Here is a 14881-nt window from a genome sequence, read left to right as displayed (position 1 = left end):
GAATGAGCCATATCTAATCATGTTTGGATCATTTCTGGTGGTAGTGATGGAGAGAATGAGTAATAAAAAATAACGTAAGTGTTCTGATTCAGTAAGTTGCCTCAAGTGAAGCCCATGAGCTGTGTTTGTATCAAGCCCTCCATCCCACCATCTATCATGCTGTGATTCTATGAAGAAAGCCTGTGTACTATACTTTAAGAGATACTAAACTTAAAGAATAGAAAATTTAACGTATAAACTGAAACACAATTGGAAAATAAAAATAGCTTTTACAAATGTATTATTGTAGCATGGCCCCTGTGCAAGGATGATACTCAAATTCGTGAAGCATTCCATATTTTTATGAAATATTTTTCACCTATTAAAAAGAAGGAAGTGGCTTTATTTCATATCAAAATGGAACAAGTCTTTGACTTGTTTTGTTAAATCAAAAAAGTGCAGAACGATGTATACACTGTACCACCATTTGGGTAAAATAAATCAATAAACTGTAAAAAATATAACTTTATCGTGTTCAAAAATGTCTACCTTGTTTCCATTGCTAAAACTGTGTGTTGAAACTTTCTAGAGATCTGTCTAATAAAAAAAATTATACTATTGTACTCTTTCATTTGAAATAGCTGCCACTCCATTTCATCAATGTGGCTAATATGATGAATTCCTTGTTCAAATTTATTTACAGTCCTCATTATCAGAATATGCTGAGATGAAATCCAGTGCCTTTTGTTCTAATCTTAGGTATGAGAGGTAAAACAAGTCCCTTGACTCTCAGAAAGTGAAAAAGTAATATCAGTGTGCACAGGACGAAGAAGATTGCCCACAGACATATCATTTTTCACATTTACAGTCCACACTTCACATTCTGGTTAAAAAATAAAGTATAATGATCTTACTATATGGTATATAGAGACAGTCTTCAATTTGACTAGCAACTAATTTTAAAGGTAGCTTTCCCTTGATAAGTGCAAGCTAGTAATTATTTTTTGCTTTATGCCATTTAAGGCATACAGGCAATTTTAAAGTAAAAGAAATGTATAAATTATTCAACAATGATAAATATCACAGAAACAATGATCTTTTATTCTTTCTTGCAAATATTTAAACTTTTCTTTTACCATATGCCATGGAAATAAAAAATATTCCCAAAGTAATTATTGACTTTAAATTAAAAATGACAATGACCTTTTTAGAGGGGAAGTCAAACACATCGGTTATTTCATTAAAATTGGCACTGTTCTCTGGAAAACACAGATGGATCAAAATATATTTTGGAGCTCTTACTGTAGCCCTGTCTTACTTAAATTACTTAAAAGTTGCCCCCAAAGAAGAAACTTCTTGTAAAGGGCAGGTCCAGGTGGTCACTTTTGTATTATATGATACTCCACTCGCCCCTGACAGGGAATGATCAGTCCATGACAGAACTATCCCCTAGAGAATAAAGAATGGATTGTATCTTCCCCTTGATAATTTCAGGAGAAGCATGAGGGTACTCTGTATCTTGTTGGTGGTGGGGTCTAAGTTGAAACTTAACGTAACATTGGATTTGAATTAACAGCCATGACAGACCCAGTTATAGTAAGCAGAGACTCTGAATAAGCAGAATAGGTCAACCACCAGAGAAGGTAAGAGAGATGTAGCGAAGAAAATGAAGCTAGTGACCCAGGGAGGCAAGTGGCAGGGAGGAGGCGAAGAGCAGGGTTGGAGTGTGGGACGGAGGAAGAGGAAGAGAAAAAGAGAGGAAAAAAGAGAGAGAAACTAAGGCAGGCTGGCTGGCTGGCTTCACAGAGATGGGATCAGTTCAATAGCACAGGACCCCACACAGAGAGGGGCCCTCACTTGGTTTAATGTTCCACTGTAATCTCCTTGAAATTGCTCGTTGTATTTGAACAAAGCATCCTGAATTTTTATTTTGCGCTGTACTTTGCAAATTATGGAACTGATCCTGCTTGTTCCTTTATAGTTTCTTCTTTTTGAATAGCCAGAGTAGGTTTTTAAGCTACAAATCAAATCATATATTACCCTACAGAAAACTCAGTATTTTCTACATACCTTCTCCCCAAACTTTTAGAATAAAATCCATGCCCCTAACTTTTGCCTTGGAGACCCTACATTATCTGTCTCCCGCCTCACTGGCCCTGCTCTTCTCCTTTTCAATCTTGCCACCATGTTGTTCCTTATGCTTTTCCCACAGGCTGAACTCTATGTTCCTTCTGATCTTCAGCCTAGAAAACCTATCCCTCAGCTCTCTTCCTACTTCACTTTTTATAATTATTCAGATCTTACTTCTCACATTCTCTCATTAGCAAGACATCCACTGGGCGGTGCCTTTTGGTAACCATCTACTATATTGGCTTCATTATATACATTTACTTGTTATTTTATTTGTTCACTTGATTTTGGCCTGTCTTCTCAGCCAGCCTGCTCCACCCCCATTCCACCCAGTGTCACCTGTATAAAGGCAGGGATGACATTTGCTATTTTGCAGGTGTGGTCCCTATAGCTAGACCAGTTCGTGGAATATGGTAATTGCTCACATTTATTCTTGGAAAGTGAATGAAAGGAATTAGAAGTCCTAGAGAAAGGGAAGATAATTTTGATAGATCTCAATGCCCAAAGTGTCTGTGAACATTTAATGCAAAAAAAACAAAAAACAAAAAACAAAAAAAAGCATGGAATTGTTTATTGGGTCAAAAGGTTGAGAGAAAAACTAGAAAATAGGGAGTAGATACAAATTGTCCCATCTAATCTAAAGATATGTTTATCAATAGAGAATATAGTTAAGAAATTATCATTCTGATGTCATTTATGCAAGATTATCAGAGAAGTTTTATTTATTTTGCTTGAACACAGTCTTTCTTTTTTCTTTTATTATGTGTAAACCTCTGGGAGCAATATCAGAGATAGTGCACAAGTGTTTATGCTTTAGGTATTTCTCATGATGAGTAATCTATTGTTACTTTTATATACACACTTGTGCAATGATAAAATGGGATTCAAAATATAATAATGTTCCAAGGATGTGTCATTAATAACATACTCTCTCATGTCATCAGCATATTTTCACTAAGCTGGGCACACCTCAAAAACATCTTAAGATGTGTTCTGAAGTTCTATATTCAGCATTTTCTGTGACAACACATTAAACTAGTGCTTTCTCAACTGGCTTGTCACAAAATTCATATGGACTACATGAGCAGACATACTTCCGATGGCAGCATACAACCAGTCCACTCCTATTTTTCTGGAGCTTACATTCATCATCAGACCTCAAAGAGGGAGAAGAAAAGCTAATATCAAATAAATCTAACATACATGGAGTGCTTACTATGTATTTTATATATACTCAATCTCACAATAACCCAAAGGGTCATTTCTCGATCTTCATTATATAGAGTGCAATGTACTAGAGCTCAGTAAATGTCATATAAATCTTCACAACTCTATAAAAGATGGCCAAGAATTTTCCAAATATGCATAACTCATTTGTAGAAAAACAAAGATTGTAATCCAAATCAGTGTGACTACAACACTGATTTCAGCTATATCATGTTGGTTCTCATAAAGAAGTTTCAGACCTGGTTTTTCAAGTGTAGCTATGAGTGGGGGTTAACTGATTCTATAGCTTTTCCAATACTGTCTTTTTGTGTGTTCTTTATGACTGTCAACATCAAATTGTCTATGATGGACAATTACTGATCTTGGTCAAGGCATCTTCCTTAATATCACTTCCATCTCTATAATTATCACTCAGGTCTTTTCCTTCCTTTTTGGGACAAGTGTATCTCTGTCCATCTCTATATTAACTATGATGCCTATCCTTAACATTTTTCTTTCAATTCTTCTTTTCCTGGAATAGCTGAAAATTTACTTTCTCTCTGCACTAGCTTCCTAGAGCTGCCACAACAAATAATTATAAACAGAATGGCTTAAATGTATAGAACTTAATTTTGTTCACTGGTAAGGAGGCCAGAAGTCCAAAATCAAGATGTTGGGAGATTGGTTCCTTTTGGAGGGTCAGCAGGAGAATCTTTTCCATGCCTCTTTCGGGTGGTGGCCAACAATCTTTAGTATTCCTGGACTTATAAATGCATCACTCCGATATCTGCCTGTTTCTAGATAGTGTTCTTTATGTCTCTGTGTGTCTTCCTCTTTTCTTTCTTTCTTTTTTAAGTGTTTTATTTATTTTTGAGAGAGAGAGACAGAGACAGAGACAGAGCGTGAGTGGGAGAGGGGCAGAGAAAGAGGGAGACACAGAATCAGAAGCAGGCTCCAGCTCAGAGCCTGGTGCAGGGCTGAAACTCATAAACAGCAAGATCATGACCTGAGACAAAATCAGATGCTCAAAGGACCGTACCACCCAGGCACCCCTTTGTGTCGTCTTTTCTTAGAGGGACATCAGTCATTGGATTTTGGGCCCACTCTAATCCAGTATTACTGCATTTGAATCTAAGTAATTACATCTACAATGATCCTATCTTCAAATAAAGTCACATTCTGAAGTTCGTGGTGGGCATGAATTTTTAGAGGACATGGCTCAGCCCACTATACTCCCTGATAACCCACCAGTTCCCAGAAAGGAGATCTACTTTACTCATTTCTTCCTTCGTAAAACAAGATGAGGTTGTCAACTATCTTTTTGATTCAGACTATTGCTTATAAATCATTATCATCATCGTGTTACGTTAACTAAATGGCTTCTCTTTTGATAACTCTGTCTGGCACTTCTAGCATTATCCCTTCTCATTAGAGACACCAATATCAAGACACTCTCCTATCTTCATCGATGGCTTGATACCTTACCCATAATCCTTTCATCCTCTTTTTCTGTCCTTAACAACAGTATGTTCTCATCAGTCCCCAACCTACAGACCTCCATTCCCTTTATACCTGTGACTTTACTTACAGGATGTGCTGTGTACCTTAATCAGGGCTTCTGTCAGAGTCTTGAACTCAGAAATCTGACTAGAGTCTTCAGTATGGCTATCACCCATGTCTCTTCATTCCTATATCATGATTTTCATCTGTAGAATTGCCTCCAGTCCCTCGTTCCATTTTTATTTTTCTGACTCTTTAGCCTTTTTCTGGAACCTATAATTAAACATTTGAGGAAAATTTTGCTTTTCCTATATACAAGGGTTAGCTAAGCATTTAACTTATTTCACTTGTTAAAGACACCACAGATGTAAAAGGATAAAATCCTATGAAATAACCAAAGGCCAAATTTATTTAAATGTCAACTTCTTTATCCATTTTGTCCCTCTCTAATTTTTTAAAAATGTTTATTTATTTATTTATTTATTTATTTATTTTTGAGAGAGAAGGGGAGGGAGAGAAGGGACTGAAGGGAGGGGGAGACAGAGAATCCCAAGCAGGATCTGAGCCATCTGCATTGAGCCTGACACAAACCCACAAATTGTGAGATATGACCTAAGCCAAAATTAAGAGTTGGAGGCTTAACCAACTGAGCCACCTAGACACCCCTGTCCTTCTCTAATTCTAAAACGTTGGTGAAAGGAAAAAATTCAAATTATTTTAAACAGTTTCTCTCTTTCCAAAATATATTTCTGAAATTATTTATACTTCCAGGGGGTAGAAAATTTCTTTCTAGGAATGAAAAATGGTGACCTTAAGAAAATACTAGCATCAAAAACCTTCAAAAAACATAAATAAACTGATATATACTAGATAATTATTAATAAAATGCATGGGTTCTAGGAGTTTTTCCCAAATTGTTCTAAGATGCTTAGAAGCATTTCTGAGTCCTATTTATGCCTAAAATAAATATCTGCTTTAATATTTATAATTCAACAGGTTTTACCTTTTTATATTAATATTTTCTGAATAATATATAATAAAATACAGTTTAAAAGTTATAATGCTTAAGTGGATTTTCAACCCAATTTAACTCCTATGCTCTTTATAGTTTTTCAGAATAAACTGTCTTTTCATTTTATCCAGGTGCATAATTAAAACTAATCTATACAATACTGCTGTAGGTACTAGAATATTTATGACAACAATAACAATAGTAACCAACAAAAGCAGCAGTAATAATAACAAAATAACAATGATAATGACAATAAAAATAATTAATGTATCTTTCAGGTATGCACTAAGATTTTATATATTATTAAATCTCCAAAAAACTCCACTTCGGAATGCTCAGTAATTTCCCAATTATACAAATGAGAAAACATGTACAATTTAATTGCTAAAGTTTAATAATAATTTGAGAATTAGGGTTTGCACTTATGTTTGCCTGCTATGATGCCTGGGCTCTTGATTATGACACCTAGTGACAAGCTAAATTTGTACTGAAGTTTTTATAATGACAATGTTAAAATAAGTTTCATGTCATTCCTCTATTAGTAAGTCATGTCAGTGTGAAGGTGTGATCTTCACATCAACTTTGAGAGAATCTTCTCATTCCTTCTCAAAGCAGTCCACATTAAAAAGCATCCTTTTTTGTTTTTGCTATACCCATGCATAAAAAGATTTTTTTTCCTTTATTTTTATTCCTTTAGCATTCATCAGATTATTGAGATAATAGGGTTCTGGGATTATTCCTTATTCCCACATTTCTTCTTTTTTTTCTTTCTCTTTTAATTTAAACTTAAGCCAGGTGTAGTATTAAAAATTGTAGTGCACCCTCAAGTCTGACACTTGGAAGGTTCTGCCTCTAGACCCTGACAAGGCACTTAACATCTTTCTTTGAAATGAAAATGAAAGCATTATAGAATAATATTTCTCTTCCCAGCCCTTATTTTAGCAATGATAAATGAGTGAGCCTTTTTTTTTTCTGGAAAAGTTTCTCCCATTGATATTGAAAACTACTTAATAAAAGGCAGTCTATCTTACTTGTCTCTTAAACCTTAAGTCCTGGCACAAACTAAGTATCTATTAAGTACAAATAAATTTGTACAGAACAGGTAAAATAAGATAAAGGTGTGATCCCTACTAGTGTACTTCATAAAACACATATTTATGTAATGTTTCATTACTTTCAATCTTTTATTGATGTATTTCAACTCCCGAACACCAAGTGAAACCTGGAGAAGAGATCTCAGTTAATTGAATAGAAATTTAATTATGTCAGAAAGTGGCCCTTGTAAAGTTAGTGCTAATTAGTCTCATGGGTTTTTTTTGTGTTTTTTTTTTTTTAGCTTTCTATAAAAAGGTTTAGGAAAAAATGTGATTAAAGGAGTAAACAGAGTTGCTAATTCTGAGACATTAGGATTTTTACCATATTCCTTATGAACAGATTTGGCTTGAAAATGTATCTAGTTTTCTTCTCCAGTTCTGTCAAATGAAAGAACGATTAGCCTTAAAAGTTTGTATTTCCTTTTAGCTACCTGAAAGTTTGTGTCAAAAAATAAACAAACAAATTTTCCTTATAATCAGCATACCTTGTAATCATTTTATAAAACACAAAAATTATTTTTCTCTCAAATGAGTAAAATAACTTTCTTCAGCATCATCTCAAGTAGTTTGGATGTTGTACCTGGTACAAATTAATTGATAAATTATTTTTCTTTTTAGTAAATGAAAATTTCTATAACTCTTTGTCAGGTTTTTCTCTTAGGAAATTTGGTTATGATAATGTATCCAACTTTTAAAAAGATTTTTAATAAAATATTTCTTTTATGAGAAGCAATTTTTATGTATAATTTAACACCCACTTACCTCTCAAAAAAGAATCAAAAGCATTTAGGATCATCATTAAACTGTTCATCCTCAAATATGACTAATTAGTTTAACATTATGCTTCAGTTTCCCTTTAAATGACTCTGGAAAAGACCTTAATTGTGCCTTTTCCATCCAAGTGAACTGAAAAAACAATGCAGAGCTGGCAGCGTATGTAATAAAATCATTTTGTTGGATAATTTGACCTCACTGCTGATAAGGGAGAGGAAATTTTTTTTTGCTGTCACCAGGACTACAATTATATTTAAAAAAAATAATTTCTTTAAAAAGGCACTAGTCTTTTATTGCTTAGCTTTCTGAAAGATAATTTAATTGTAGACTTGGATCCTGAGAAGTTGTCAGATGCTAAGACTCAAGGTTTTCATAGAAGGTTGAAACCAGCGATCATTCAACCACCTTTGTTCTTTTGAGAAATGAGGGATGATCCTAGAGGTTCTTCCCTGAGAGGTGTCTTTTTTTTTTTTTTTAAGTTTATTTATTTTTGAGAGAGAGAGAGAGTAAGCAAGGGAGGGGCAGAGAGAGAGAGGGAGAGACAGAGAATCCCACGCAGGCTCTGTGCTGACAGCGCAGAACTCAATGCGGGGCTTGAATCCATGAACCCTGAGATCATGACCTGAGCTGAAACCAAGAATTGTACCCTTAACTGACTGAGCAAGTCCAAGTGCCCCTAGATGTGCCTTGTTTAAGAGTGGGTATGAGGGGCGCCTGGGTGGCTCAGTCGGTTAAGCGTCCGACTTCGGCTCAGGTCATGACCTCACCGTTCGTGGGTTCAAGTCCCGTGTCAGGCTCTATGCTGACAGCTCAGAGCCTGGAGCCTGTTTCAGATTCTTTATCTCCCTCTCTCCCTGTGACCCTCCCCTGCTCATGCTGTCTCTAGCTCTCTCTCTCAAAAATAAGTAAATTTAAAAAAAAAAAAAAAAAAAAAAAAGAGTGGGTATGAGTTCACAGAGCCTCTGATCTCCTATCCAATTGTAACCTGGTGATTATCTATTGACCTCAGATTCTCCTAAAAGAATCTGCTGAGAGTATCCTTTGAGATTAAGAGATGTTCTACATCTTTTTTTAGAGACACAGTGACATGACTACATAAGATAGGTTTTTTTTTTTAACGTTTATTTATTTTTGAGACAGAGACAGAGCAAGAGTTGGGGAAGGGCAGAGAGGGAGGGAGACAGAATCAGAAGCAGGCTCCAGGCTCTGAGCTGTCAGCACAGAGCCGGACATGGGGCTCGAACCCACGGACCACGAGATCATGACCCGAGTCGAAGTCGGACACTCAACCGACTGAGCCACCCAGGCGCCCCGAGATGTTCTACATTTTTATAAATTGCAATTCTGCACCTGTAGCTGTTCTGCGGGCAGAGTGGCTAGTAGACGTTCATACCCACCACTCTTTCTAGCCTGGTCACAGAGCCACACCCTGAAATCACAAAATAGATGAAAGAGAGCTGTGCAAGTTCAAAGGGTAGGGACAAGGTCAGAATCCTCCTCAGCCTACTCCTAGTGCCTGCTAGCTCCCTTGTTGCAGTGCTGGCTTCAACACTAAGAGTTCAGGTGCAATGAGTGGCACAGTGCGGAAGCCACTGAGCCTGTTCTTCTGCCTTCTCTTTCTTGTCTCCTGGAAATTTATTTCAGATGCATACAGGAAATCCATTCTCCCTCTCCAGAGAATGTTATTTTAAGAGCAGAGTTGTCAGCTACATAAAAGAGAATAAATTCTAATATGGAATAGATGCAATGCAAATATCATACACTTTTCCTCTTTTTCTAAAATGTCAATACCATGACTGAAATGATTCATTCGCGAGTCCTCATAATTCTGATTAGGTATGTAACACTGGACTTAGGTCTTTATTCTTTACAAGTGTTTAAATAAATCAAAACCCTCAGAGGCATATAAGTTGCCTTACTCCATGCACATAGGATCAATATTATGTGAATCATATGATTTAGGACCATGTATACACAAACACTGTTAAATTCTATACCGCATATGTATACATTCTATAGGGCAGTGGTTAAAAGAGTATCCACTAGAGATAGATTTTTCTATATTCAAATGTTTAGGAAGTTTATTTAATCTCTCTGTCCTTACTTTCCTCACCTATAAAATGGAGACAATAATATTACCCACTTATAATTATTAGGCAGATATGAATGAAGTATTACATGTAATTCAGTTACTATTCTGCTGGCACATAGAAAAGGTTAAATAAATGGTTGCTAAGGCTATTACAAACAAACATGGAAGATACTGAGTGCAATGAAATCTGAGGAATGAGGTCTTATTTGAGAAAATTTTCTGAAGAAGCAAATATATTTCAGAATGGAAACTGATGCATTATTGCCAATACGTAAAAAGTGGTGGGCTGCTGTTTACTATAATGCTGTACTCATTGTTCATCCATCTTGACCACAAGAAAAAAATATATTCTGAACTAGTGTGCAATAGAGAAGGGCAAAGAGTCCAACACTATTAAACTCTGAAGATTGAGATTAACAGAAGCACTTTTAGTTTCTGGGAATAAAACAAATTGTATTTTACTGAGCTCATATGGGATATTGATTGCTTAAGTTTAAAGTTTCCTTTAAGTGAAAACACTTTGTTGAATGACTTCTCCCTTCTAAGCTTCCGTTAAAGCTAGTGTAAGTAGTATGAAATCATTCACTCTCTAATACATCAGTGTTTGATATTTCATTACAGTTAGCTTGCCCTCCCATTATCTTTTCTTTATTTCTTATGTTGTTACCTTGGAAGAATGATCAATTGACAATCTAATGCCTTGAAACTTGTCTTAGATATATGAAGTCTCTCTTTCTCCCTCAACAATCATTTCTAATGTTTTATTAAATTGCTAAAAATGTTTTTCTTTTATTTATTATCCAGGGAGAGGAGAGGGACAGTTTGCCCTCCCTGATGAACTCACAAAACCCCTCTAGTCTACCCACAGTGATCTTATTCACAGCAACCCATGTGGTTGTGGTCCAAGAGCTGTACTGTCATGCCGAAGCAACATACATATCTCCTTAGGTCTATCTCTACCAAAGTTTCCTGAGCATCACTGGTAGTACAAAACTCAGAGGCTCTGAAAAACCATACTTCTGTGGTAAGAGGATGAAGTAGGGACCATTTGGGCCTGTCCACCTGACTCATAGCTGATCAGACAGCTGATGGTGATGCTGCCTCTGGGACATCCTCCTTGGATCCCCCCAGCCCACCTCCATCCTGGTCCGCCACCTCTGCTGCACCTAAGATGGGCATATCTCCATCAAATCCTCTCGTTGCCATCATGTATTATTGTATCCACACAGCTACCTCCTTTCAAAGCCATGGGACCTAGATTAGTGGGTTGGGTGCTATATAATTCAATGATCTAATCGTTTTAACATTCAAAATTCATCTCTTATTGTTGTTTAACAACTAAACTCAAAACTTTTGTTTTCCATTCGTGTCCAAATTTAGCAATGAATTATAGATTTTTATCTATAACTACTGTGCATGACATTGGCAAAATGGAATATAATTCTGATAGCTCCCAGGTATTTTTTAGTAAATAAGTTAATATCTCTAAAAATTAAGCCAGCTCATGTAGTTTTCCTCAATATATTTGATATATTCACTAACCTGAAGTTCAGTAATGTGAAATAATAACAACTGCATATTGTTTGGGTCAAGAATTCTGCCAAGGCACAGTGATAATGACTAGTTGCTGCTCCTTAGTGCCTTGGATCTTAGCCAAAAAGACTAGAATAGCTTGGGAGACACTGAGGATGTCTGGAATCATTTAGAAGCATTTTTAACCACGTTTCTAGGGTCTGGGATAGGAGGGCTTAAAATCTGGGTTCAGCTTAGATTGTCAACCAGAGCCCCTACTTATGACTTTTCCATGTGGCTTAAGTTCTCTATGGTATAGTGGCTGGTTTTCAAGAGGTACTGTCTCAAAACGAAGCATCTGGAGAATGAATATGCCAAATGACCCAGAGAGAAGCTGCAATGCCTTTTATAATTTAGCCATGGAAGTAATGGAGCGTCATTTCCTTCATACCCCATGAGTCAAATACAACTCTGCCTCTATTCAAGGTGAAGGGACTGAAACAGCACCTCTCAATGGGAAGAACATCAACTAATTTGTTGCAGACCATTTTTAAGTTTCATAAACCCTGGCTACAAAGTATTGATATTTTTCTCAAGGGCAAAATACATTAACAATCTCCAAAGATTCACCAAAACCTCATTCCATTTTGTGCTGAGATGACTCAAAGCTGGATTTAGTTGGAATTGTCAACCAGAGCCTCCTTTTGTGGAATCTCTGTGTGGTAGGAAAGTGGCTAGGATCCCCTAAATGGAAACCCAGAATATTAATTTCAAGAGAACAAGAAGGAAACTCCATGCCCTTTTATGACTTACCCTCAGGAGTAATATAATATCACTTCCCTCATACTCTATCGGTCAAGAGTTATAAGCCTACTTATTAATAAGAGGAGAAGACATAGAGCCCACATTTATGTGGAGAAATATCAAAGAACTTGCAAGTTTTAAAAAAAATAAGAGCTTCACCCTACATGATCTATTTTTTTTCTTGTCTTACCAATGACCTCTCTGACATCATCTCCTCCTACTTTCCTCTTGCTCATTCTATTATACTGAAGTCTCCTCCTACTTTCCTCTTGCTCATTCTATTGTACTGAAGTGAAGTGTCTTCTTCCCTTTTCATCATAAACATTAAGTACACTCCGGTCTTAAAGCTTCTGCATTTGCAGTTCCCTTTGATTAGAATTCTCTTTACCAAGTTAGCTGTATGTCTGATCCCCTCACCTACTTCAGGTATTTCCTCATGTGTTACTTTTACTAGAATATAAGTTTCAGGAGAATGTTAGATTTTGTTGTTTACTTTTGACTCACTAGTGCTTAGGATACCAACTAATACATAGTAGATGGTAAAGATATGTTGAATGTATGCATGTACTGAGCTCTATTTCCCATACTGAGAATTTCTCTTTATAATTTTCCCCATGTTTATCATGAAGACCCACTCATCATGAGCTTCAAAGTCTGAACATGAGAGAATGGGAAATTAAGACTAGGTAATAGAAAATAAGATTCACAAATCAAAGCAAAAGAATTTCACTAAATGAAAATGTTCCCCTCTACATACTTCTATTTCTGACTTATAGATCTATCTCAAACATTAAACTTTTTATTCCACAGAATAGTCTTAAGACTATCATCTTGATTTATATCTTTATTAAATGATTAAATGTTTAAGAAATATGGTTAAGTGATTAAGAAATTTATTAGTAAAGTTAAATCAAAGACTCCTTGTTAGAATTTTGAGGTATTATGATGCATCATAAAAATTCATGATTAATCAAGGTTATACAAATTCACAAATAAGATAGATAAATCCTCAGTTTGGTTTATAAAAAATAAGAAAGTATACAATTTATATTTTCTAATTCTTTCACATCTACACCCTAAAACTACTGCCATATACAAAATATATATGCAACTTCTGCAAAAGTCTAATGCTCTATTTTCTTTGAGGGCACCCTAGTTTTGGAATTGATTAAAAAAATCACTCTTTGCTATACTTAATTTTGAAATATTTTAGGTCCTGTGATTCAATTCAAGACTGAATTAATTTATGATTTATAAGGTATGTAGAATATCACTAGAAATGAAAGGATTGAAGGCTTTTACCGGGAACAGTTTTTTTTTATATCACTCTAGTGAATTTAACTTTATTTTTATTGGGATACCATATAATAATGAAATAAATAAAACATATGCTTATATTGGAAGGAATACACAATAGGGCATCCTAATTGACTGTGAATTTTTAGAAATTCCATGTTTGTTCTTATTTTTTCTTGCTTTATCTTGAAGGTAACAAATTCCATGTAATTAGAAAGTAAACATTAGTCAATTTTACTAATCATGTGTTACCGTAAAAATTCTGAATTGATTAATAGAATGAATGAATATTACAACTTATCAGAGTCAAAGTCATACTCTGTATTTATAAGTTAAGCTTGATGGGATTTTATGGCCTAGCAGATGGATAATTATTCTCAAGTATCTTTCTCTGATTCATTATGTATTCAAAATTCATTCAAAAATCAATGACCAATGGTTGCCATTTCATTGACTGGTGACTTGAATCAGAGTCATCAGCTGCAATCATTGCAAAGGTTCAACTTTGTTTATGAGTTAGCTGAGGGGTAGGTATGTCAGGTGCCTGGGGATTAAATGATTTTTACAGATTCAGTTAATAAAGTCTTAGGGAGGTAAATTAAGTAATGTCACATATTCCATTTGCAGTTTTTACTCTTAAAGTGTACAATTTTACCTTTTCTAACACATTTATTTCCAGATCTTTGTGTTTTAAATGGTTTTAGGATACTTTGGAAATTTTAATAAGAAAAATAATTTTTTTCTATTTTTCTATTGACATGAAAACATGAAACTCTGTTATTAGAGTCTTCGTATTGATCCAGCCACTCATCCTAGAAGATAAGAGTAGTTATGTTCCAAGGCAAAGAGGCAGCTATTTCAATGAATAGATCTCCCCTCATTCTCTGAATTGTTCTTTCTTTTTTCTTTTTTTTTTTTTTTAGAGGAGTCAATTTGGGACTTAAATTTTACTTCTTTTCTTTTCTTTTTTTTTTTTTTACAAATAGAGTTTATTGTCAAGTTGGTTTCCAGATAACACCCAGTGCTCATCCCCACAAGTGCCCTCCTCCATGCCTATCTCCCCTCTCCCTCCCACACCCCCATCAGTCCTCAGTTTGTTCTCAGCATTCAAGAGTCTCTCATGGTTTGCCTCTCTCCCTCTCTCCCACTATTTCCCCCCTTCTTCTCCCCCATGGTTCTCCATGAAGTTCCTCCTAATCCTCCTATATGTGCAAACATATAGTATATGTCCTTCTCTGCCTGACTTATTTTGCTCAGCATAACACCCTCAAGGTCCATCCATGTTGCTACACATGGCCAGATTTCATTCTTTCTCATTGCCATGTAGTGTTCTATCGTATAGACAAACCACATCTTCTTGATCCATTTGTCCGCTGATGGACACTTAGGCTCTTTCCATGTTTTGGCTATTGTTGAGAGTGCTGCTATGAACATCGGGGTACTTGTGCCCCTCTGCATCAACACTCCTGTGTCCCTTGGGTA

The 14881-nt window shown here is 35.6% G+C and overlaps 1 pseudogene; it reads left to right on the top strand.

The window, feature by feature from the left end:
- Positions 1–225: 225 nt before the first annotated feature.
- On the top strand, positions 226–342 carry LOC120245940 (annotated as a pseudogene).
- The last annotated feature ends 14539 nt before the right edge of the window (positions 343–14881 follow it).

Source organism: Hyaena hyaena, unplaced genomic scaffold (genome assembly GCF_003009895.1).
Source record: "Hyaena hyaena isolate Hyena2069 unplaced genomic scaffold, ASM300989v1 scaffold_442, whole genome shotgun sequence".
NCBI lineage: Eukaryota > Metazoa > Chordata > Mammalia > Carnivora > Hyaenidae > Hyaena > Hyaena hyaena.
The sequence above is the reverse complement of the archived record's forward strand: the minus strand, read 5'-3'. Positions and strand labels throughout refer to the sequence as shown.